The sequence below is a fragment of the Pelophylax lessonae genome (assembly GCF_965119305.1).
Source record: "Pelophylax lessonae genome assembly, chromosome: 8".
In the NCBI taxonomy this organism is placed as follows: domain Eukaryota; kingdom Metazoa; phylum Chordata; class Amphibia; order Anura; family Ranidae; genus Pelophylax; species Pelophylax lessonae.
In genome coordinates, this window is record NC_138775.1 from 73,665,927 (window position 1) to 73,692,986 (window position 27,060).

General features: G+C 42.6%; 1 protein-coding gene across 4 annotated transcripts in view; it reads left to right on the forward strand.

Moving 5' to 3' along the window:
• PTPDC1 (protein tyrosine phosphatase domain containing 1) overlaps positions 1 to 27,060 on the forward strand; it is a gene marked incomplete at its 5' end in the record, with an annotated part of 164,202 nt that overhangs the window by 5,408 nt on the left and 131,734 nt on the right. For all 4 annotated transcript variants that reach the window (XR_014225608.1, XR_014225609.1, XR_014225610.1 and 1 more), the window contains one exon: positions 2,378 to 2,506. The remainder of the gene's footprint in view (positions 1 to 2,377; positions 2,507 to 27,060) is intronic.

Below are 27,060 nucleotides of genomic sequence, written 5' to 3' on the forward strand. Positions count from 1 at the left end.
GCAGCACCATCAGTGCCCATACTGCTGCCAGTTGGTGCCCATCAGTGCCTAGATGAGCAGGCACTGACTGGCATCACTATGGGCACTGATGGTGGGCAGTAATTGGCAGTTTATTTACATTTTGTGTAATTGGGGCACTGATTATCAGTGCCCTGATTACTTGTACTTGTCTCCCCTATGAGGAGGAGCCGCTAATCGGCTCTCCTTGCCTCACACTGTCAGTGTGTGAGGCGAGATGAGCCGAATAACGGCACTTTCTCATTTACATGTGAACGTCTGTGATTGGACACAGCCGATCACATGGGTAAAGAGTCATGTCATTGACTCTTAACTGTGATCGGGGTCGCACGTGTCCTAGCAACAGGCGCGCAAGAGAGGTTGTTCTGGTGCGCCGTCATATGACGCTGTCCCGGAACAATAGCTACACCGCTCCGCCATCATTTGACGGCAGGCGGGTAGCAAGTGGTTAAAGAGGACCTGTCCTGCTTATTTCTATTACAAGGGATGTTTACATTCCTTCTAATAGGAATAAAAGTGATACATTTTTAAGCTCCCCATCCCTCCAAGCTCGCGCGCAGAAGCGAACGCATATGCAAGTCGCACCTACACTCATTAGAGTGAGAGTAATAATTCTAGCACAGGATCTCTGTAACTCTAAACAGGTAACCTGTAAAAATGTTTAAGGTGTCGCCTATGGAGATTTTTAAGTACTGTAGTTTGTTGCCATTCCGATTGTGAAGCAGGACATGTTGGGTATCAATTTACTTGGCGTAACATCTTTCACATTATACAAAAAATTGAGCTAATGTTACTGTTTCCTTTTTTTTTTTTTTATAAAAAAAAAAAAAAAAGTGTATTTAAAAAAAAAAACTGCGTTTGTAAGATCGTTGCGGAGATACGGTGTGACATAAAGTATTGCAATGATCTCTATTTTATTCTCTAGGGTCTCTGCTGCTAAAAAATATATATATGTATGTATGTATGTATGTATGTATGTATGTATGTGTGTGTGTATATATATATATATATATATATATATGTACGTGTGTGTGTGTGTGTGTGTATGTATATATATATATATATATATATGTGTGTGTTTTGCGGGTTCTAAGTAATTTTCTAGCAAAAATGACTGATTTCAACTTGTGAAAATGTCAGAAATAGGCCTGGTCCTTACGTGGTTAAGTAAAATGCAGGTATTTATCAGCCAGTACTCCACTTTTTTCTAACTGTAGAACCAGAATACCTGGCTAGTTCTGATGTGCTGATAAGGTGTACATAGATGGGACCCCTTTCATCAGCCAGGAAGTCTCTGTGCAGTACCAATTGCCCCGGTGGATATTATCACCCCCGCTAAGGGCACACATACATAGGAATTATTTTACTTGGCTACAGGAGATGAATGTAAGGATGACCATATGGATGAATTAATACAGTACAGTGTTCACTTAATCAGTGTATATGCAAAATGTTAATGTTTGACCCAAATATACTAGGGGTGTATGATTAAAGTAAATCTGTCACAAACCTTGGCATTTTATCCTAGCTTGAATGTGCCCCTCCAGTCACAGCATAGTTCCAGTAAGAAGAGGCTGTGTATTCAGGTAAGTCATCACCGAGGGCCGATGCTAATTGTTACTTTTACTGATACCAACAGGATGGGGTTAATTTTACTCCCACTGACACCAGTGATGGGGTTTATTATATGCCACTGACACCAATGATAAAGAACTTTGATTACTCCTGCCAACACCAATAATGGGGCTTATTTTTTCCTTCCCCTCCCCCCCCCCCCCCCAAACACCAATGATATGGAATTGATTTTACTCTGCTGACATCACAACAGGGCTTATTGTTCTCCTGCTGACATCTCAATGGGCCTTATGATTTGGAGTTCATTCTACTCCCATTTTCTCTCTGTGTACCCCTAGATCCTATTTTGTCTAAAACATAGCAAACTTGCAAAGCATAGGACAAAAGATATGACCCTAAAAGCCATACGCTGTGAAGCTACACCTGCTTTTGGTTACACCCCCCCATCTGTCCTTCAGGTGGTAAACTTAGGAATTTATCTTCTTGGACCCATTAAAGAGAAATTCCCTCCTCTCCTCCTCCCTTCATATTTCATGTCTTAGGTTTACAACCACTTTAAGTCAATGTTTCTATTTAATGTCAGTCACCTGTAACTTTGGATCTACTGATCGGTTTGATGAGTTTTTTCCTGAAGGAAGGTTTGTGACAGGTTTCCTTGATCTGACTTTTCCTGTGCAGCGTGCACAGTAAATCTGTTTATGGATACAGGTTGGGCTGTAATGAGGATTGATTGTACACGTCCCTGAGGGTAATCTGAACTGCCTTTTTCTTCTGTTGACACCAGGCAGAGCAAGACGCCTCTGTCCTGCTGGGGGCTGAGCTGTTGCTTTGACTACCGGGAACTCTGATAGAAAGTGGAATGTCTCCTGACCTGACAGTCCTTGTCACTGCTGGACGCCGTCCCTGGTCATAGGTAAGAGCTTGCTTTTATTTCTTTGTTTATTGTAGGTAGTCCTCAAGATAAAAAACACTAGTGAGTCATTTGATGACTTGTATTTACTGTGCCATTGATTCGTTTTTTTTAATTACTCAACTTTTTGCTAACTTTGATTGAATGTGTTTTATTTTCTGTACTTCTCTTTATATGCTTTGTATCTATTGAATGTTAGTAACCTGAAACTGTGAGATATGACAAGCTTTTTATTCTCATTGAACCCCCTGGTGGCCATACAGGGAATGGTTTTATATACAGTCATATTGTCAATAGATTTACAGTCCAGAAAACGGTCAGAAGATCAAAAAGATCATTTAAAATGCCATACATTTAAGGCTCGTACACACTATAGGAAAATCGGGCAAACATTTTCATCCAAAGGATTTTCGTATAGTGTGTACACAACTTTCTACAGCCGAGTTGTACGAAAATTCTCAAAGAACAAATGATTTTCGTTTAAAGTGCACCGTTTTTGTACAAGAAAAGAGACTGCACATGACCAGAAACAATAAACAACAAATAAAAAAGCCTTTGTCGTACGAGAATTTTTGTACAAATTTTCTTTCATCGGTTCTGCTTTGCTGTGAAACAACGAGGAAAATCGGTCGATCTTTCGTCCGCTTTTCTTATAGTGTGTACTCCACTTTAGTGATCCTGTCAATCTGTCTTCTTTCCTACAATTAGATTTTACATTTTGACCATTCATAACTTTTTTTTTTTTTTGCTCAAAATCGATTGACACAGTTTGTGTCTCCATAATTCAAAGATTCAATCAGATAGTTACGTGTATTGCCACCATTCGAGGACAAGGTTTAGGCGGAATAAGAGATTTGTCTCATTTTATTAAGGGATTTTACATAGTTTTGCGTGCTTTTTTTTTAACCTCATTCAGTAGTTTGCCATTACATTACTGAAAGGGAACTTAAGAGGACAGAAGTATCAATGCTGTCATTGCTCAGCTGTATGTAAGCGTTTAAAGCTACAGGACTGTCATCTTAATTTAAGCTTTGCTACTTGTGGAGTTACTGACCTTGAGCAAGTTTTCAGACAATTACAGTGCCTTGAAAAAGTATTCATACCTCTTGAAATTTTCCACATTTTGTCATGTTACAGCCAAAAATGTAAATGTATTTTATTGGGATTTTATGTGATAGACTCACCAGGGCTGGCCCAAGACATTGTGCTGCCTGGGTCCAAGAATGAAATGCTGCCCCCCACCCATCCCCCCCCCCCCCAAAAAAAAAAATTCACGCCCTCCAAAAGGCCCCCACATTCTATAGGACTATGAAAGCAGTTAGTGGGGTGTGTGTGTGTGTGTGTGTACGGAGTGACAGCAGGAGCAGGACAGAGCAGTAGACACTGGGCAGATGAGCGCACCAGGCTTTCTACTGTCTATAGTGCCACAGTGCCCTGCAGTACAGAAGAATGCAGGGCTGTAGGCATGGTACAGGAGAATGCAGGGCTGCGAGCATGGTACAGGAGACTGCAGGGCTGCGGGCATGGTACAGGAGAATGCGGGGCTGCGGGCATGGTACAGGAGACTGTGGGGCTGCGAGCATGGTACAGGAGACTGCGGGGCTGCGAGCATGGTACAGGAGACTGCGGGGCTGCGAGCATGGTACAGGAGACTGCGGGGCTGCGGGCATGGTACAGGAGACTGCGGGGCTGCGGGCATGGTACAGGAGACTGCGGGGCTGCGGGCATGGTACAGGAGACTGCGGGGCTGCGGGCATGGTACAGGAGACTGCGGGGCTGCGGGCATGGTACAGGAGACTGCGGGGCTGCGGGCATGGTACAGGAGACTGCGGGGCTGCGAGCATGGTACAGGAGACTGCGGGGCTGCGAGCATGGTACAGGAGGCTGCGGGCATGGTACAGGAGACTGCGGGGCTGCAGGCATTGTACATGGCACTGCATCTTCTGTAGTATGCCCGCATAACAGCAGGTAGTGTGACCGTGGAGGAGTGTCACTTATCTGTTCCCGAGGCTTCAGATTTGAAAATGGCGCGGAACGTGTACGGGCTTTACTCGAGCCGCAGAAGAAAAGAGGCGGCCGGTGGCCGCCCCTCTCTTAAGTGCCGCCTGGGTCCCATGGTCCCACCGGGACCCATGGTAGGGCCGGCCCTGAGACCAACACAAAGTGGCACATAATTGTGAAGTGGAAGGAAAATGGTAAACGGTTTCCAAAAATTTTTTTACAAATATGTGAAAAGTGTGGCGTGCATTTGTATTCAGTCCCCGGAGTTAATACTTTATAGAACCACCTTTCTCTGCAATTATAGCTGCAAGTCTTTTTGGGGATGTCTCTACCAGCTTTGCACATCTAGAGAGTGAAATTGTTGCCCATTCTTCTTTGCAAAATAGCTCCAGCTCTGTAAGATTGGATAGTCTGTAAACAGCAATTTTCAAGTCTTGCCGCAGATTCTCAATTGGATTTAGTTCTGGACTTTGGCTGGCCCATGCTAACACATGAATATGCTTTGATCTAAACCATTCCATTTTAGCTCTGGCTGTATGTTTAGGGTCGTTGTCCTGCTGGAAGGTGAACCTCCGCCCCAGTCTCAGGTCTTTTGCAGACTCTAACATGTTTTCTCCTAAGATTGCCCTGTATTTGGCTCCATCCATCTTCCCATCAACTCTGACCAGCTTCCCTGTCCCTGCTGAAGAAAAGCATCCCCACAACATGATGCCACCACCATGTTTCACAGTGGGCATGGTGTGTTCAGGGTGATGTGCAGTGTTAGTTTTCTGCCACAGATAGCGTTTTTTTAGGCCAAAAAGTTTGAGACCAAAAAGACTTTTGGTCTCATCTGACCGGAGCACCTTCTTCCACATGTTTGCTGTGTCCCCCCACATGGTTTCTTGCAAACTGCAACTTCTTATTTTCTTTCAATAATGGCTTCTTGCCACTTTTCTATAAAGGCCAGATTTGTGGAGTGCATGAATAGAGCGGGGTTCACATATGTGTGGCCGCGGGTTTGTGCCTGGGGTCCAATGCGTGTCTGTTTACTGGTTCAGGTATGATTCACGTCCAATAATTTTTTTTTTTTTGCCTAAATTTGCATCTGAACCAAACCAAAACATGCAGAGGACCCTTCTACAATCCTTACCGAGGCTGCCTCGGACCTGTGTGAACTGGTCACACTTGCCTGTCATAGGAATTTCCCCGCATTCAATTCGCATATATGTGAACCCGGCCTATTCGTTGTCCTGTGGACAGATTCTCCCACCTGAGCTGTGGATCTCTGCAGCTCCTCCAGAGTTACCATGGGCCTCTTGGCTGCTTCTCTGATTAATACTCTCCTTACCCAGTCTGTCAGTCTAGGGGGACGGCCATGTCTTAGTAGATTTGCAGTTGTGCCATAATCTTTCCATTTTCAGATGATGGGATTGAACAGTGCTCTGTGAGATGTTCAAAGCTTTCGGATATTTTTTTTATAATATTTTTTTTATATATTTTATAACCTAACCCTGCTTTAAACTTCTCTACAACCTAATCCTTAACCTATCTGGTGTGTTCCTTGGTCTTCATGATGCTGTTTGTTCACTAAGGTTCTAACAAACCTCTGAGGGCTTTACATAGCAGCTGTATTTATAATGAGATGAAATTACACACAGGTGGACTCTATTTACTAATTAGGTGACTTCTGAGGGCAATTGGTTCCCCTAGATTTTAGTTAGGGGTATCGGGAGTAAAGGGGGCTGAATACAAATGTATGCCACACTTTTCAGATATTATTTTGTAAAAATTTTGAAAACCATTTATCATTTTCCTTTCACTTCACAATTATGTGCCACTTTGTGTTGGTCTATCACCTAAAATCCAAATAAAATGCATTTAAGTTTTTGGTTGTAACATGAAAAATGTGGAAAATTCCCAGGGGGGTAAGAATCATTTTTCAATGCACTGTACTTCTGACCCCCCCATCCTGCATGCAGAAGGCTCAGTTTTCTTGCAGTAAAACCATGCATTTCAAGTTTAAAGGCTACTTTCGCACTTTTCCATTGCAAAAACATGTTTTTTGTCGCGTTTCCAGTGCATTTTGCACCTATTAAAAAAAAAAAAAAACATTTGACTCAAAAAAAAGCACTAAAACCCCAACCGCGAGTGCCTTTTTTAATGCATTTTTTGCCTTGTTTTTGATGCCGTTTCTATTCATTTTAATGGGGAGGTATTTGTTTTTTTTTTTTTTTTTTTGTTTTTTTTTTTAACCACATCAAATATGCACCAAAAATGCAGCTCGCAGGACTTTGAAAAACACAACAGGCATGCAACTGACCAGTGTGAAGAGTTTCATAGGATTTAATAGTCATGCATTTTTCTCCAGCATTTTTTTACTGCAAAAAAAAAAAAAACGATCTGTGTGAAAGCAACCTAAATCCCATGTATTTCTATTCGTCTAGTTCTTTGTGATGCAGTTAAACAAAATGGGGCATTCTTGCCTTTTAAAGCTGAACTATAGGCAAAGGGCAAAGTATGTGGTTGAAAACCAGATGATTTTGTGATTTGTTTTTAATTACAAAAGATTTCTATTTCTTTGCAATCATTGTTGAGATGTACGAAGCCCTCACTTGACTTTTCAGTATTGTAGTCTGTAATTGGACAATAATTGAGAAGCCGCAGACTTGTGCACTCTTCCTTCTGCTCTCTTCTCCTGTCAGCATACTCCTTGTTAGTCACATGTGCAATGCAGCACTCCTTATTGGTTCCCATTTAACCCACTCCTCTTCCTAAGTTTTACTGTGTAAGGGCTCTTTCACACGGGCGTTCCGATCAAATCCGTCTGTCAGTTTTTTAGGCGGATCTGATCGGATGCCCATTCAACCCTATGGAGCAGCGGATGTCAGTGGAGACATGTCCGCTGACACCCGCTGCCATCCGCATCCGATCCTGTCCTTGAAATCCGGACGGATGGAAACCCTATTTTTTCCATCTGTCCTGGGGATCGGATGAGAGCGGACAGGCGGTCCGCTCTCATCCGATCCCCCATAGAGAGCAGCGGGAGCTGTGACACCTCCCTCTCCACACTGCAAGCGGAGACGCAGCTGTCATCCGCCGGCTCAGCGGAGATCGGCGGATCGATCCCCGCTGAGCAGCACACATCCGCGGACCATGTGAAAGAGCCCTAAGAGATTCTAAGAGGCTGTCACCAAGGTAAATTCAGGTACTGTACTTACATTAGTTACATCTAAATATGTTTTAATGAATACATTAATGCATTCCTTGGTTTCTTTTGAATGCCTTTTTTTTTTTTTTTTCTTTCAATGGTTTTTATTAAATTTTCAAAGTTTAACAAAACAAATCGAAAAAGTATAGTAGAAACATAAATCTTTTGTATACGAGAGTGACATGAATGCAGTTGAATCTGTAAAACATACATTGTAGTATTGCAATAATTAAGTAGAACATTTATAAATTTCATAAACAATTGAGTTGTATGCCTTTTTATTAAAAAAAAAAAAAAAAATTAGCAAATTTGCGCAGAACCTTTCAATTGGATGATACACAAAACGCATGATTTTATGTAGTCTTGTGCTTTTTTTTTTTTTTTTTTTTTTTTTTTACACCTTTGCACAATGGAAAGTCTCTATACTGTATGCTTACAACTGCAGTTTCTTTTAAGCATTGGTTTTATCCCATATTGTGAACGTCAGCAATGTCTGGTATGATTTGCCTCTATACATGATTTACCTCCTATACATGAAAAATCTTGTATATGATATTTTATTATATACCATGCAATTACTTTTTATGTATATACAGTAAAACCTTGGTTTGAGAGTAACTTGGTTTAAGAGCGCTTTGCAAGACAAGCAAAATTTTCAAATAAATTTTGACTTGATATACAAGCAATGTCTTGATATACAAGTAGCCTCAAGTCACAGCTGAGTATAAAAGAAGAAGAGAGGCGCTTCTAAGTGTAGCAATATGGTTACATTTAATGAAGGTACAACATTTAGCAAATCACGTGGTTGATGATTAAAACAGGCACATCTAAGGATGCAGGCATCAGGGGTAAAGCTGTCCACATAGACCATCCTCCGCACCACCATCTACGTCATCCCTTCCATGCTGCCCCTCGCTATCAGATCGCTTTACTCCAGGGTGGTCTTCCCGATCAGGATTACAGACTAGCAGCCGGTGGTTCAGAAGATGGTCTATGTGGACAGCTTTACCCCGGATGCCTGCATCCTTAGATGTGCCTGTTTTATTCATCAACCATGTGAGTTGCTAAATGTTGTACCTTCATTAAATGGAACCATTTTGCTACACTTCGAGGCGCCTCTCTTCTCTTTTGATACTCTGTAGCTCCTGCTGGATTTTGCTTCCAATCCCCTTGTGGAAGCGGCTATTTGTGGATGGACATTTTATGGTTATATAACCTATCCCATTGCTATAATCTTTTTATATGGACTATAAATTGAAGGATTTATGAATAAATGGTTGTGGAACGAATCATCTTAGTTTCCATTATTTCTTATGGGGAAACTTGCTTTGATATAAGAGTGCTTTGGATTACAAGCATGCTTCCGGAACGAATTATGCTCGCAATCCAAGGTTTTACTGTACTTTAACTATTTTAAAAGTTGACCTCTAGGTATGGAATTTATTGCATACGTATTTTGGTCCAGCTTGGACCAATATAAATATCAATGTGCCATACCTGGGGGATCATTGTGGAAGTTGGAAATCATTGTAGTATCTCCACCACAGTGATCATCGCTGTCTTCTGGGTCCTGAGCCACTGCCGCTCTGCATAGTGAACACAGGGTCGCATGCTCGGCACGATCACAGAAGGGCTTAATTTATTTAAAACTGAATTGCTCATTACATTTGTACAATTTTTCCCTTGATCAGTTTAGCGATAACTCATTTTTGTAATGAACCCCTATGCAGCACATGCTAATTCATTCACTCCAAAATGCACAATAAATGTGCATACACATACCCAAAAGCTAGACCTGCCAGGGTTAGCAGAACATTATGGTCATGGGCAGAAATGTGTGTGAAGATGCTAGTGCCAACCTTGCTTCCCCAGCGTCTCAGTTTTGGTTACAGAGATTGCCTATCAAAGTAATGGGCTGATAGGGGTAGAGAGAAGCCACCGACCACAAGAGCCCCATTTTCCTGGGTCTGGGTGCTTTATAACACCTGGAGGGACCAACTACACACTAGACTGGGGGGGGGGGGGGGTCTTATATGTGCCATTTGGGCATAGACTTGCTTTATGTTTTTTGCAAAAAATGCTGTATAAAATGTATGGAATGGGTAAATGGTGTGATCTCATCTCATGTTAGCTTACATTTTTTCCCCTTATACAATATATAAAGTAGGTCAGCTGTGTAAATTATGTGAGGCCTTGGTGAACTCACTGCTGCATCTTGTATTTTTTTAAATGCATGCAGTGTTGATGTCGCCTATAGCTGCAGTATTTAGCTTTAGTAGGTTGTGTATTTTTTACCTTTGCAAAGCCTCTTAGCTGATCTACTGCTGTAAAATCCTTGACACTCTGCTCTCCAGGGATAGAATCGCACTGATCTCTTATAAAGTAAGACGGCATCAGGTAGCAGTTTGAACATATTGGTGAGTGAATTGAAGTTAGGTGTATGAGAAATGTAAAGGTTCCAGTAGGATGAGCAGCCACATGAATGACATACATTATGCTTATCCTGCAGTACCACCCATGATGCATTTTCTTTTGGCTTTAATGAAGATAGAACCAGAGGCAGCTTGCATTAGACCAGTTTTTTTCAAGCACGGTTACTCCAGAGCAAATTGGAGCCCCAGGGCTATATCTGGCTCTTTGGTTGTCCCTATCTGGCCCCCAATGCCTTCACTGACGGCGTGTCTCTCTGAACCTTTCTCACTGTGGAAGCTGACGATGTGTGCAGGGCTGAAAGAACTGGTAGGAGAAAGCCTGAGGAGCTGATCAGGCTTATTTCTGGTGCGATAACATTGCCTAGGAGATGTCCTAACATTCTCCCATCACCATGCTACTCAGCCAAGTTCTTCCTGCGTCAGCGCTTGCACACTGCAAACCCCAGGATCCGTGCGCCTGCTCTTTACTCCAGGTTAGGATCTGCAGAAATCTCCACAGTTGTTTCTTTCCAGTCACGGTGCTTTTCAGAGGGCATTTGACACGCAGCGAGGTGTTCTATTGCCTCCTTACCACCCTCCCCCCTAATCTGAAAGCATTGAGCAGTTGTACCTATTATTATTCCTAGCACCAGGTGTTTGTTTTCTATATATTTACCTACTTGCAGACTCTCCAAGGTCCAAAATAAGTACAACCCCAATACCCAAAAAGTTGGGATGCTATGTAAAAGTCTTTCAAGCAGGGTTACTCCAGAGCAGGCCTGAGCAAATTGGAGCCCCAGGGCTATATCTGGCTATATCTTATGCAAACAAAAAAATAGTAAGCAATGATTTGCAAATCTCCTAAACCCACATTTTACTATTTTACTCCTAACCCCATTTCACTATCATCAGAAGTCGGCGTTAGTAGCAGCCTCCATGTTACTGTTGTGGTAGAAGTGTACAGATATGTCAGCATCTGAAGGATACTAGACACAAGTGGAACAGCTTAGTTTTTTTTTTTTTATTACTCTATTTAACAATTTTACATACAGATGGGAATGCTTCAAATGTGGTTAAGGCTATGTTCACATGTGGGCGTAGCGGATCGCGTGCAGAATCACAGCGATTCTGCCCGCAATCCGGAAATCATTGCAAATTGCGGGAGGCCTGTGCGTTGCCCATGATTTGCAATGGCACCCCAAAGGCTCTGCGATGTTGCCGCGATTTCCGCCTGCCGAATCGCGGTAACATCGCGCAAACAAAGTCTCGGGATGCATGACGCCCCAAAAAAGCTCTTGTACCATTTTTGGGCATCATGCGTCCCGCGATTTTGTTTGTGCGATGTTACCGTGATTCGGCAGGTGGAAATTGCGGCAGCATCGCACAGTGTTTGGGGTTCCAAATCACGGGCAACGCACTGGCGTCCCGCGATCTGCAATGATTTCCAGATCGCGGTGATTCTGCCCGCGATCCGCTGCGCCCACATGTGAACGTAGCCTTAAGAATTCAACATAAGCCATTTCAAAGACATAATGGCAGAATAAATAGAACAAAAATCTTTTCTCTCCATAGAATGTAAAATCTGCCTTCAGGGACAGAGCATAGATCAGAGAGCTAAAGAAAATATGCATCCCATCTGAATTTTGTGACAACATTATAAAACCCAAAAAACAAACTCTCTACATGGTTCTCATGGTTCTAAATAGATAGAACCATATTGACAAAAGAGAGAAAAAGGAAGACCGTCAAGAAAGGGAGGGGGAGGGAGAGGGAAATCTCACTCCCCCGAGTGTATGGTCGACTTGTTTTCCCTTGAGCAGGAAAAGAGGGTCCAGTAGAACCACCTACGGCTGAATTTCTCCTCCTTGCCCTGGATTGTGGCAATGCTCCTTTCCATTTTAAGTGAATTTGGCAATTTTTTTTTTTAAACCACAAGGAGAGCGAAGGGGAGGTCTCCTTCCAGAGTAGCGGTATACAGGCTCAAGCAGCATTCAACAGTTAGACCAACATAGGATTTTTTTTATTTTTTTTTTATCGTTTTCTAGAAAGGTCAGAGTGGTGCAGTAAGTACCTGTCTGAGTCTACCCCCTAAGGCTGGCCATACACTATACAATTTTCTTGTGCAACTTTCCTTTAGATTTACCAAAACCATGTAATATAGGGTCAAACCTACAAACTTTCAATTTGTATGCAATCAGGCAGGCCCTTGCACTACATAGTTTAAGGTAAATCTAAAGGAAATTGAATAAGAAAATTGTATAGTGTATGGCCAGCCTTAGTCGAAATCAGTCAGATGTTTGATAATCTCCCTGACTTAAGACCAATAGTCGGCTAGCTTTTTACAGGACCAAAACAGGAGGAGGATAGTGCCCCCCCCCCCTCCTCCTTGCAGCGAGAGCACGTTCAACTCTTCGGGGTAGAGTTTTCTCAACAGGGCTGGGATCCTATACCAATGGGTGGGCACTTTATAGCCCAACTCCTGATACTTGCTTGCTATGAAGGAATAATAGACAAAGAACATATGGTCTCGATGTTCTAAAAACGGTTCTCATTTACTTTGAGTGATTTTTTTTTTTTTTTTTTTTTTCTTTAATTAAATTTCAGTTAAGTATAAAAAATGGAATTTAACTTATTTACAAAAAAAAATCATTAAAATAATTTTTATATTCCACTAGCATTTGTGTCGAATCTTTTTTTGATGTCCACCTTCAGTAATCCAGGGAGATCAAAGGACGGCCCAGTCAGCTTTATTACCTTACACACTTTTGTATGCCTAACTTCCTTTTTTTTTTTTTTTTACTGAAAAGAAGTGCAATTTAATCAAAATGATCACATCTTCAAATAATCTAATAGCCCTAACTTCCTTCTGATCCAGTTAGGCTCTAATTCGATTTGATTGGTAGAACTGACATGATTAGATTGCACGCTCCTTGAGGGCAGGGACTGATGTGAATGTACATTGTATATGTAAAGCGCTGCGTAAATTGACAGCGCTATAAAAGTACCAAAAAAAAAATAAATAAATAAATTTGTTCATGGATATTGTATTTAGATTGAACAGATACTGAGATTACATGGTAGAAACAGAGATGGGATCGATTCATTTGCAAACCTATCTTTACCATTGATCGAAATCCACTCAAATGAGTTGTCAATTTGTTATTCCTGTCAGAAGAAATTATTTATCCCGTGAATGGCCTCTGTACCGTAACAAAGAACATGCTTATTGGAAGGGAAAGCACAGGGGTTACGTTATCAGTCTCCTGTTTTTTAATTGTCCAGTCAGGCTGGAGAAGAAGAGATTACGGAAAAAACATGAGCTGCCATTTTTCCTATATTTGGAATAATTGGATATAACTGAGATCTTGATCATGTTGTTTTATTTTGAGTACCACTTTAAGATGAAATTGCTGTGCATTTCCTTAGATTTCTATAAGAATATAAAAACAGTTGGAACACAGCAGTAAAGAACATGCAAAGGTTGTATGTTAGTTTATGAGTTCCATTATAGATGCCTGACAACATTGCAATAAAAGATCCTATTACAAATTAAAAATCTTCCAAATTAATTCGAAAACACATGTCAGAGAGCGCTCCGAAATGACCATATACACAAGCTTATTGTTATGTATGACGTTATTGTTCCCTTGGTTTCTTCTTTTAGTTGTCACAAAGCCTTCTGCATGTCAAGAGTCTGGCGCATTCCATGTACACTACTATGGCGCTTTTCCACTGCATGGAACCGTACGGTTCGGCTCGCTTTTGTGCTTTTCCACTGCTGGTACCGCATGGTATGGTGTAGGAACGGTACGGCGGTGCTTTTCCACTGCATGGAACCGAACGGAACGGCTCTCAAAAACAGTACCACCTCGATTGTGGTTCCAAGAGGTACCATACCCGGTACCATATCCCACAATCCTTTGCATGCAGTCACTACTAGCCACTGATTGGTCAGAGAATCCCACCCACCCCGTTGTTATCCCACCCACTTAACTTTAGTACTACTTTAGTGGAAAAGCAAACCATACCGTACCGTACCGTTCCAACACCGTACCATGCGGTACCAGCAGTGGAAAAGCAAACCGGGCCAAGCAGGGCCGAGTAGTGCCGAGCCGGTACTTGCAGTGGAAAAGTGCCACTAGAGAGATGTCATTTGGTTGGAATTTTCTAGGTATTCTTTATCGGTATTGTAATTTTACAAAGCTTTGGAAAAAGCACAGTCCACAAGTTGTAGAAACCTATTGTGTTTTGGGAAGCATGCATATCTTGAGATACATTGTTACATAGCAACTAGCGTTACCTGCGCGTTTAGTTTCTAATTTTAGGTCCTGTGACCTGGTTCTAAATGTCACTGCAACTAACAGACAAGCTCATATTACTCAGATTACTATTCATGCTCTTCAGGTACATTGATTGTTAAAACCACTCTGATCAGCATAAAAAAAAAAAAGTGTGTGTGTCCCGGTGTATTCAGAATATAATGCTTGTTTAGTCTTGTCTGAATTTGGTAATTCCAAGATCAAGCTTCTAATCTTGGCCAGACTAGAGATGGGGTGACTTAGCTGTAGAAATCCATTTGTGTGCATTTAACAGATCAATAAAAGATTTGGACTACAGTTCTCAAATCAAAACTACAATAAATATATTTTTGTAATGCGGACAGTCAGAAATGATAAGTTTAAAGCTCATTCTGGGTTAAAACTAACTTTTTACCACCTCTCCCTCTCACCACTTCTAACCTAGGCTCATAGTCTGTTTTATTTTTTTTTATTTTTATGCTTACTCCACAAAAATCGCAAACCTCACCTAAGTCCCCCATTTAGGTCCCTTGCCCACCATTTGGGTCCCTTGCCCACCATTTGGGTCTCTTACCACCAGTCCCCTACTGCTTCCCTGTGATAACTTCAGTCTCTTCTCTCCTGAGAGGGGCTCTACCTGCGCCCACCCATTATGAGGTGCCCACCTATCCACCTATTGTGGACACACAAAGAAGCACCCAAGCAGGAAGGAAACGGAAGACTTGGGGCAGAAGTGTCACATGACTGCTGCTTAAAGGCATAGTTCACCTTTACCAAAAAATGGCCTATACAGATAAGGGGCATCTGTAGATAAAAATAAACTGTGCAGTTCTGACCAAAGTTGGATGATGTCCTCGCTATTGGTGTAGGCTAAATATTGCTTTAGATCCCATTCACACTAGTGTGCTGCATTCTGGTCTGTTGTATTAGGCAGCCCATTCAAATGATTGGGCTGCCCTGATGCAATGCACGTTAAAGTAGTAGTTGTTAAGGCTCAAGGTTTTTTACCTTCATGCATTTTATGCATGAAAGTGAAAAACATCTGTGTTTGTCCCCTGTCCCCCCCCCCCCCCCCCCCGAGCCTGATCCAGCGATTGTGCAGGAGAGCCTCATTGGCTTAGACAACAGCAGTAACCATTGGCACCCACTACTGCCAATGACAGCCAGTGAACCAATGATGGAGCGGAGGTGGGGCCGAGCCACGCTCTGTGTGTGCCCCCATAGCAAACTGCTTGCTATGGGGGCACTTGGCAGAAAGGAGAGGTTTGGAGTTATGGCAGGAAACCAGAGAAGAGGAGGACCGGAGCAGCTCTGTCCAAAACCACTGCACACAGAAGGTAAGTATAACATGTTTTGTTATTTAGAAAAAGAAAGAACCTTTTAGAGCCGGTTCACATTAGGGCGACACGACTCCTTACTACTTCGGGGGCGACTTGTGCATTACCATGCACCACGACTTCGGAGCGACTTGCAGGGACTTCACATAATGGAAGTCTATGCAAGTCGCTCCGAGGTCGCCCCGAAGTAGTACAGGACACTTTTTCTAAGTCGGAGCGACTTATTAGAACGGGTCCTGTAGCGGTCAATGGACCGCGAGGGAGCGCGACTTGTCAGGCTGACAAGTCGCGCTAGTGTGGACCGACTCTAAATGTCACTTTAATGTACAACACAATGGACAATAACACGTCAGCATATTGTGCTAGTTTGAATGGGCCTTTAGGTAAACACTACAATAAGGACTCAAAATTTATGGTCTCTGAAAATAATTTCTATTAATCCAGTTACCATTTTCAATATTATAGCCAAGAGAAAGGTGAAATTCAATTTTTTATCTCTCAGTGATTAAAAGCGTAACTGAATTTGTGCGTTTTGCAGGCTAATAATAAAAGGATTTAAAAGAATTGTATTTCATTAGATTTGCAAACCAAGTTCTTGTCCTGGCTATGTAAAGCCCGTGATCAGTGAACAGAATCTCAGGCTTTAAGTCAGTCGAAGAATACAAAACCAAATGGGCTTCGGCGGCTGCCTGGGTATAAGCTTTGATCAGATGATGCCATGTCTGGATCAAGGGTGGTTGATGGGATTAAGTTCACATCCTTAAAGCCTTTTCACTGCTGGTCAGATAGACAGGGAAGATGTGGTAACGGGTGCAGGCGGTATAAACTACAGAACTGACTCGTACCCATATTACTGTGGTGTGTATGTAACCCGGTGTGACACATACCTGTCATTAATGCAAGCCTTGTAATATCCATTTGATTTTGGCTATTTTAAAACACAAGGTCTCCTGTATGTATGTGCAGGAAATATGTTCTATATAATGTCCCATAGTAACAAATTTGCACGTTTGCATTTATTTTTAAATTGTTCTGGAAAATGACAGTTGGAAGTTGGTTAGCTGCAGCAAGTTGTAACATGTTCTTTTAGAACACCTTATTGTTGTGTTTTATAAAAGCAAAAGGATTACTGAGTATGCTGGAATTTGTGAGCATATCTCAAGGGTCACATTGTATACAGTCCTTGTCTTTTTCAGATAGGCGGCTGGACTGCAGCATTCAGATGCAGCTAAACTCTGCACTGGACGCAGCAGCACTCTGTGCTATAGTCAGATACAAACTGGGCAATTAGCTGTGCCCAACTTGTGTGCGACCGGAAATGCCGCCCCCTGACACAAACTGTCTGAGATCCTGATTGCTGGTAACCATTTAGCTGAACAGAACATGGGTCCAATGTTGGCCATGGCTGTTTACACACAGTGTGTACATGTAGGAAGTTTCTCAACTGCCAAGAATTTGAAGAGTTTTGTCGGCAGCCAGCCGTGTGAATAGAGACAAAGAAAAACAAAGAAAGGGCGCACCGACCTAGCGCACCATCCTCATCAACAGGCTCCATTCATGCAACATGCAAAAATGGCCACTCACAAACACAGGTGAAAATAGATCACATCAAGCTCAGTTGCTCAAATGTCAGGAGTAGTCCATTATTTAGTCCATATCCGATAAGATGACGGCTGATGCGTTTCGAGGCTTAACCTCTTCCTCAGAGCCACACCACTGGCTCTGAGGAAGAGGTTAAGCCTCGAAACGCGTCAGCCGTCATCTTATCGGATATGGACTAAATAATGGACTACTCTTGACATTTGAGCAACTGAGCTCGATGTGATCTATTTTCACCTGTGTTTGTGAGTGGCCATTTTTGCATGTTGCATGAATGGAGCCTGTTGATGAGGATGGTGCGCTAGGTCGGTGCCCCCTTTCTTTGTTTTTCTTTGTCTCTAGTGTCGGTGGACTACCCCAGTCCGTTTTGGGCAGCAGGACCTTGGCCATCTGAGACGCCAGTTGTGAGTCCCGTGGGGAGTGTGGTCGGGGGGCTTGGATTTCAAGCGCAGGAGAAGGGTGGTATCGCCTTATTGTTTTGGAGCCGTGTGAATAGATCTGAATCAAAGTTGCAGGTAGATACACAATTGCAATACACATACTGTGCATCCGCTTTTGCATTTGCCAAAATGTTAAGTTTTGTTTAACAAGAAAACCTTGATCACAAGCCTAGCTGAACAGCATTGCAGCAGCATCAGTACAGCGTGGTGGAGAACGCTGTCTCAGTCCGGTGTTTGCACACTGGTGAGTCATCACTCCGCTTTCTCCTTCTGTCAATGTGTCCTTGTTGGTTCATGTACACTGTAGCTGAGCCTGATTGGCTCTTAGAGATGGCCGCTATTTCTGTTCTAAAAGCTGCTGTGCAGGGGCTGATATCTAAATAAATGTTGCTATTGGTTGCAATTAAAATGCATTTAAAGCTGAAAGTGAAGCCAGACTTATGTAAAAGTACACCTGTCAGGAGTGCCATTAATTAATACTTCTCTACTTTACTTAAGACCACCTTGGCCAGCTCCATCTTTTCCCTGGCACTCCGGGCTGTGGTCCTTCTCTCTGTGTCAGCATGTACAGTGCAGTGATATTAACCCTATATTGTACATGGAGGGGGTAGTTGTGTGGGATTAATTTAGAGTTTGGGCTCCATGGGACCAGAGGGACCTCGCTGGAGCAAGAAAAAAAGGATACCTTTTTATTCCTTATTCTTCTGCCTCTAGCCAGAAATGAGCATTTAACTCTTGCAGTGTGGTGGGACTGCACTGCAAGCGTATAGTTTGTCAAATTCTTGGAGTTTAATTATTTATGGCACTTCTGATAGGTGTACTTTTATATACAGTACAGCCTGGCTTCACTTTCTTCACTTAGCCAAGATGGTGGCTCACAATGGGGAACTAATTTGGTGTCTTGATGGACAGACTGGCACAGTTTACCTTATCTGATGATGCAGTCAGTTGTTTAGAACAGTAGTCTCTAAACTGCTGGCCGGGGGACCTACGCGGCCCTTCTGTGGTTTTATCTGGCCCTTGGGGCACTATTTTATTCACTGACCCCAATGAAGGGCTAATTCCTCCCAATGACACCAACGTTGGAGCACAGTTCCTACCAATGACATCGATGATCAGCTCCCAGTGGCCACAGTCTGGCCCCCCGTAAGTCTAAACAAATAGTAAACTGGCCCTTTGTTTGGAAACCCCTGGTTTAGAAGATTAATAGTTAAATGTAGCTATGGTTTCTGTAAATATTGAGAAGGTGAAAGGGTTGCCTTAAAGTGATATTAAAGTTTTAACAATATAATACAAAACCACTGCACAGCCCAGATCCTCCTCCTCTTCTCGGCTTCCTCACTAGTGCTCCTAGCCCCTCCCTCCTGCTGAGTGATCCCACAGTAAACAGTTTGCTATCGGGGCACCCGAGCTGAGCTGCTGCCCCCCTCTCTCCTCATTGGCTCACTGACTTTGACAGCAGCGGTAGCCAATGGCACCTGCTGCTGTATCAGCCAATGAGGAGGGAGAGTCCCGGACAGCCAAGGCTCTTGTGCAACATGGCTGGATCGAGATGGGGTGGAGGTAAGTATTAGGGGGGCTGCTGCACACAAATGTATTTTTTTTATCCTAATGCATAGGATACATTAGGATGATAAAAAGTCTGCCTTTAGAACCACATTAAAGTCCTATTCCATCCAGAAAGAAAAAGAAACCTTACCTCTTATCCCTCCCATTTTCAGAAAAAATGGCGTTCTCTTTTTTTTTTTTTTATCAATGTACATCAACTTACCAAAAATGTTCCAAGTGGCTCTTATGTACCCCCAACCTCCCCTTAGATCTTGATCCAGTGCAGCAGGGATGTGTATCAAATGGCAGATTGGTGGATAGCTACACTTCCTGTAGACACAGAATTCTCTGATTGGAACCGTGACTGCCTGTGCATTGACTTCCAGGTAGATTGAGGCTGGGTGTCATTTAACTTTGAGGTCCTGTTCACACCTGAGCGTATTTCCGCTTGTAAAACGCTAATCGCTGAAGTCTCAAAACGCCCAACAAGCAAAATCCCATTCATTTCGATGGCCCCCTGTTTATATCTGAGCATTTTGTCTCCAGAAGAAAAACGCCTGAAGCTCAAAAAAGTACATCTTCTTTTTTGGCTGATTACAAGCATTTTTGTTAGATGTCAATGCCTTCCTCCAAACACCTGCAAAAAACGCCCGTAAAAAGCCCCCAAAAAACGCCTGAAAAAAGCCCCCAAAAAAACACCTGGAAAAGATACGCTCATGTGTGAATGGAGCCTAAAGTGAGATGACAGAACAGAGTTTCCCTGGGGGATAGTGTAAGGCAGAAGGAGAGTACTGCAGCAAAATGTTTTTTTCTTTTTTTTAGGAATTCGATGAGCAATTTGTTCTAGTTTTTTCATACCTGGTATATACTTTGTTGGAGAAAATTGCCAGTTAAAATTAGCAGCAGGGAATATTCTCATTTGATCTTTAAAATGGTTGTGCTGATAACAGGCTCGTGAAACTGTATAAATCTCTGATCTGACAGCATATGTTAATAGTCACCCATGATTGGTATGCCTATCAGCTTACTGTATGATATATAGAAATCTGTGGAAAATTTGCTCTGTATAGTCGTATTGCTAATTACTGAAAATCCTTTTGGTCTTAGAAGAAGTACTTTGGTTCATTTGACCTAATCATTGACAAGCCTCATCCTGTCATGGCGTGTTATAGCTTTGCAGATGGATCAAGGTCTGTTCATTAGAGCAGGTCTCCAGGTTGGAGATAAGAGGATCACAGCAGTCATCTGTTGTATCTGGTAATGAGTCACTTTTAAAAAATCTCCATTTTTTTATATATATATATATATATATATATATATATATATATATATATATATATATATATATATATATAATAATAATATATAATTAATCATTTTTTTTTTTTTTGATGAGTTTCAAATTTGATATCTAGCGCTTACAGCTTTGGAAATCCTCATTGTTTAGACGTGTGTTTTTTTTTTTTTTTTTTTTTTTTTTTCACAGATACTGGTTTAGCAGCAGGGATAATTTGTATATTTGGGGTTTTATGGTTTACTGTGGCACAGTGGTTACACAATGTATGTATACAAGTGAGTAGCTGGAATCTGGAAAGCCCTGGGATCTTTACTCTTGGGAGCTACTAATGTCTGTGCATTCAGGAGTAAGGTTGCAACCTCAATAATATCTCAAATTTTTATAGATGGGTAACTCCATCTCCATCGCCATCTTTACAAAAACCCGGCTGTAGAGGGACGTACAGCCACCCAGGAGCCGCAGTTTGTGTATAGCCGCTGGTGGCAGCTTGTACAAATCAATGACCAGTTGAGACACATTGGCTGGCTGTATGCATTTACCAGCACAACCCAGTGGCTAGGTGCCTACAGGGATGGGTGAGAAGCCCTGGACACAGACCATCTGTTTTCCGGGCCGCTCGTACATTGCTGTACAGATGTAAATACTACATCCATGGTGTCTGTCAGTCTGTCATTGATTTAATACAGGCTGCTGCATGCAGCTGTACACAAACATCTGTGACTTCTGGGCACACAAAGTATGCTCATTTGTACACTTTATGGTCCCCTGTGGCCAGTTAAAGAGTTCTTAAAGGAAACGTGTACTGTTTTTTTGTCCATATTTTCTTTATTATCGGGGATTAAAGAAATTAAATTTGTTGACCGAAACGCAAAAAATGAAGTTTACTATGATGTAGGGGACAATAAAATTAATTGTCCCTAATGAGTACCTTGAAAATTGTACTTTTGTGTCTGGAATTTCTTCTAAAAAATAGCGGTGCGCTTCCTGATATGTGAGGGTGCCTAGGCACTCTGGTGTAAACAGCTATGAGGCTGTGGACACAAATCAGCCATAGGAAATATAACCACGGACAGGTAAAGTGAATAGCATTGATTATTTCATTACAATGGCATCTAAAAGTGGGTGGGATATATTAGACATCAAGTGAACATGTTGTTGATATGTTAAAAGCAGAATACAAATTGGGCAGGCGTAAAGATTCCAAAACTGCAGCTATTGTGGGATGTTTCCGGTCTGCAGTAATCAGGACCTACCAAAAATGGTCCAAAGAAGGGAAACAGGCAACAGGGTCAGGGGCGAGCAGATCAAACTGATGGATGTGGAAAGCAAAGGCTGACCTGTGTAGTCGGACCAATAGAAGAGCTACTGTAGCTCAAATTGCTGAAAAAGTTATTGCTGGTTCCGATACAAAGGTGTCAGAACATCTGCAGCTTCTTGTGTATGGGTGATCCCATGAAAAAGTACTGCTCTAAGCTGGTGCCCACCACCTGGCGACTCCAAAACTATGACAAGGTGCTCCAAGCTGAGCTCATCTAGGTCGGTAATGCATGCCTTCCAACAGTGGAGCTGCACACAAGATGTTAGCCAAGTATTGATTCATATGAAAATCTGCTTCAGATAATCTCTTACAATGGGCACACAAGTATGAGAACTGGACCTTGGAGCAATGGAAGACAGTGGCCTGGTCTGATGAATTCAAGAATGGTTTGAGGAACACAATGAGTTTGAGGTGTTGACTTGGCCTCCAAATTCTCCTGATTTCAAGACCATCAAGTTTCTGTGAGATGTGCTCAAAAAACAATTCCAATCCATGGAGGCCACACCTTACAAGTTACAGGACTCAAAGAATCTGCTGCTGATGGCTTGGTGCGAGATATCACAACATACGTTCAGAGGTCTAATGGACTCCATGCTTGGATGGGTTATGGTGGGTGGCCATAATGTTAAGGTTGATCAGTGTACATGCAGTTCCAAGGCACTGTAAATTGATTTCTGCTGAGTGCTGCTCAGCTATTAACAGGAAGCCTTGTATTTTATCAATTCATACAAGGATTTCTTGGATTGGCTGAGGCAGAAATTGTGACACCATCTGCCTGCCTCTCTATATTAGCCAATCAGGCCTTCTATTCATTGAGCAAATACAAGGTTTCCTGTAAAAAGCTGAGTAGCGCTCAGCCTGACTTTCTTTTTTTTTTCTTTTGGTTTCGTCAGCAGACAGGAAGTCCTCGTAGCACTGCTTGAACACAGCACTGTATACTGTATGCTGCTGATGCTACATACAGTTTAGGCAGCACTGACAGTTGGCGTGTCTATTAGTATTGGATATAGTTATATATTATTTAAAGGGAAATTAAACCTGGAGTTAGACGTTTGAAGGAGAAGTATAGCCAAAACTCTTTTGGCTGTACCTCTTCCATAGATCATAGTGCAGATAGTTCTGCACTCCTGTGACCCGTTTTCAGCTGAGAGCAGGCTAAAGGCCGCTGTTGGCTGACATCACAGAGCCAGCCCAGGCTCTGAAAAGATCACAACCGTATGGTCAGGATCCACCCAGATGTCTGGATTGACAGCTGGCTCAGTCTCTAAGGGACCCACTGAGGGCCTGAGCCAGCTGCTCCCGTCCCCTCCACAGCCAAATTTTTCCGGTGAGCACTGGAGGGGCACCGCAGAGAGCCGGTGACCGACCTAATGACTGAGAACTAAGTATCAGCTCTGCTTGATCACTCAGTTCTCAGCACAGAGCCAGCGGGGGACATATGTAGCACCGCACAGCTGCTGCATCCACCTGGGTAAGTAAGATTTTTTTCTTTTTAGTGAAACCCAAACTTCTCTTTAAGTTTCTTTGGATGCAGCAGCGTCTGCCGAGGTGCATTAAGATTGGAGGCAGAGCAGGTCAAACGCAACTTTTGTTTCTCAATCGGTGCATTTTGCCTTGGACCTCGTGTTTTGAACAATGTTTGTTTGAATGGAAAAAGCCGCATTTGACAGAAACCCCTCCTGTTGGATTACAGACTGCATGTTGGCAGTGACTTAATTCCTAGTGGTGGGTTCAGTTGCTCCACTCAGGAACTGGTAAACCGGTGACATTGTACTGAATCTCTTTATTTTATGTTTTTATTCAGGGATTTGTTTGGTTACATCTTAGGTATAATAAATGCAAAGCAGCCAAGAGTAGAGTGTGGCAAGGCAGTTATCTGTAATTCTCTATCACCTGGCAACAAATGCTGTAGCAAACATTCTGCTTGTTTTATGGCTTACTCACCCCTGTCATATGGCAGTAAACTGTCTCTTGTGCTCATCGCTACCTCTGGGTTTATTTTACTATGAACACGGCATGGTGTTTATATTGCACTGCAGAACTAGAAATCAGACCTCATAGTTACATTTATAAAAGATGCACCTGATATATGGTCTATTTACACCAGTGATGGGAAACCTTGCCCCCCCCCCCCCCCCAGATGTTTTGGAACTACATTCCCCATGATCGTCATGCACTCTGCAGTGTAGTCGAGCATCATGGTAAATGTATTTCCAAAACATCTGGGGTGCCAAGGTTCCCCATCACTGATTTACACCAATGTGTTGTTATTGCAGGTTTCACCCAAGCCATGGGCTTACTCCTAGGAAACCCTTTTTACTAGGCTCATTGGTGTAGGGAAGAAAAGTTAACTTGTCGGAGTGATGATTTTGGCTGGGTAATCTTGATTTCAAATGTTGTTCTTGGGGTAGGAAAAAGTTGCGGACCCTAAGAAACTCAAAGAAGAGGAGAGAAATTTGGGGGAAGGAAGGAGAGCCCCCATATAGTGCTGTGGGATTTTAGGATCGCAATAAACTGCTTGTGCTACTTTCATTAATAAAGGTTCCAGATTACATGGGAACAGCATGACGCAATCTATTTGCTGCACTCATGGAGAATATAAATTTCCCCACACAGATCTTAGATTTATCTTTCAAATGTCCAGTCCTACTTTCACATATAGAAGGTTGGTAAACTTGATGCGTTGTGTAATAAAAGTTTCTTAACAGCATCTTTCAGTACTGTTAACACGAGGTGCTAGAAACCCAGAACTGATGGAGTTTTTTAGCTGTAAAAATGCTCGAACTCTCTGATAAAAAGCCTAAAAATGCTGAAAATCGCAGCTATTTATCAGCATTTTTAGCCATAAGCTTTTGTGGAAGTAAAGTCTTAAAAAAAAAAAAAACTATGCTTTCATTCTACAGCGAACACTACTGGCGATTTATTACATCCAGTGTGCATGAGTCCTAATAATCCACTGTCCTATGGGTGCCTCTGCTAACCTTCATCTAGTGGTGTTTTTATTAACTGCATCAGGTTGGTAGGATCGTGTACGGTCAGCTGGATACATCAGAGTACAGCTTTGTTTCTAAAATGTTTTACTTTGACTGTGCAGTGGGAACCCATGCAAGACAGAGAACACAGAAATGTTATGCACATCATGTACACGAGCAAATTTTATATTCAGAATCCAGTGCTGCAAGGTCATATTGGTGGTCATTGACTTATTATTTTTTTTTTTATCTTCCTTTGGTCTCTGTGGGAAAAAAGGTTTCCATTTAGTTGATGTAAACTTTTATATTAAAGCGTATCTAAACCTAAGAACAAACCAATAAATGAAACCCTTTTGCTATTCTGAAGTATCCCAGGAAAACTATACCTGTAAATGAGCGAATTGCCAGGAACCCCTGCTGGGGTTTTTGCATGTAATCGGTGTTGGTCCCATTCAAAGGTGTAACTAAGGCCTGATGTGATATCAGCAGCCCCAGCAGTCGTCTTTCATGTGACACTCCATACTTTTCAATGTCCCTCCTCTCCTTGTATCTACATAAAAGGTTATGTACATTACTTAACTGTACACGGTACAGTAATTAGACACCCCAAGGAGAAAATAGGTTTGTGATGTGCAAGGGGAGGGGGGGCTGTGGACAGAATCACTCTTTAAAGTGGTTCTAAAAGCTGAAGGTTTTACCCTAATACATTCTCTGCATTAGGTAGAAATCTTCTGAATGTAGCTACCTCCAACTCCCCTCCCCCCCTTCTGATCTTGATCCAGAGTTGTGCACGAGAGCAGCAGTTCACTCTCTCCTCATAGGCTCCCGCGGCTGTCAGTTACAGCCAGGAGCAGGGGGTGGGGACGAGCTGTTCTCTGTGTATCTATGGACACACCGAGCTGGCTTGGAAGTGAGCCCGCATGTATTCCCTCATAGCAGGCGGTGTGCTATGGTGGGCGGAGGGGGTGAACGCAGAGGCGCTGGCGGAGATCTGATAAGAGGAGGATCGGGGGATGCTCTTTGCCAAACCATTGCATAGAGTATGTAGGTATAACTTGTTTGTTGTTTAAAAAAAAAAGGGGGCGGGGTTTATAATCACTTTTACACAATCACACCACTATTTTTTTTTTTTTTGGGTTGAACGAAAAAAAAAACTGACGAGGTAGTTATGATCCAACACAGGGAGATCCCCCTCCCTCCACCAGAACACTCTGGTTATTGGCTGAAAGTGCTGATTGTGAGCCGGTTGGCTGCTGGTTTTCCAGCGTTTTCCAGCATGCCCTTTCCGACAGAAGCCGCCTTCTGTCAGACCAGCTGCCATACATACGGGCAGATTAGATTGTCAGCGAGTTTTTATTGAACCGGTTGATGTCACCCATCATTGGACCCATATGTACTAGGCTTAAGTGGAGTACGGCCCCCCACAAAAAAATTAAGTCAGCAGCAACAAATACTGTATGTGCAGCTGACTTTTAATATTAGGACACTTACCTGTCCAAGGATCCCGCTATGTAAGCACCCCAGGCGATTTTAGGATTGGCTCTCAGAGGCTGCTGTCGCCGCCATTTGTGGTAAGGAAAACCGGCAGTGAAGCCTTTCGGCTTCACAGCTGGTTCCCTACCGCACATGCACGAAGCGCGCTGCGCTTTCTAACTGGCCCAGTGGCGGAGGAAAGAGAAGGAGGGGGGGAGGGCCAACTTCTGAGGGTCCTCGGCGCTGCAGAGTTTCACGGAATTGGGGATGGGTCCAAAACCGGTATCTGTTTCCCCTATCCCCCCTGAAAGGTGCCGAATGTGGCACTGGAGGGGGGGAAGCGGATTAGCGAAGCTTCCACTTTGGGTGGAAATCCGTTTTTAAGTCTGGCCGTATACTATCTATTACTCTGCAGTGTTCAAATTGTCTGTAAATGATGGAGTAATGTAGAAGATGTAGTATGCGCCAACATTGTGCATGAGGTTAATCTAAGGGAATCTCAGGCTTTTTCCATGATGAGTGCATACTGAAATAGTTTTGCACAAACTAGAAGCAACCTAACTATGTGGTGATAATTCATTTGTTACCTTGTTATACTGTGGTACCCAGTGGTCTCCCTGTTTATTGGTGAGGACCCTGTTGTGATCTATTTTCAGTTTTCATTTGTTTCTTT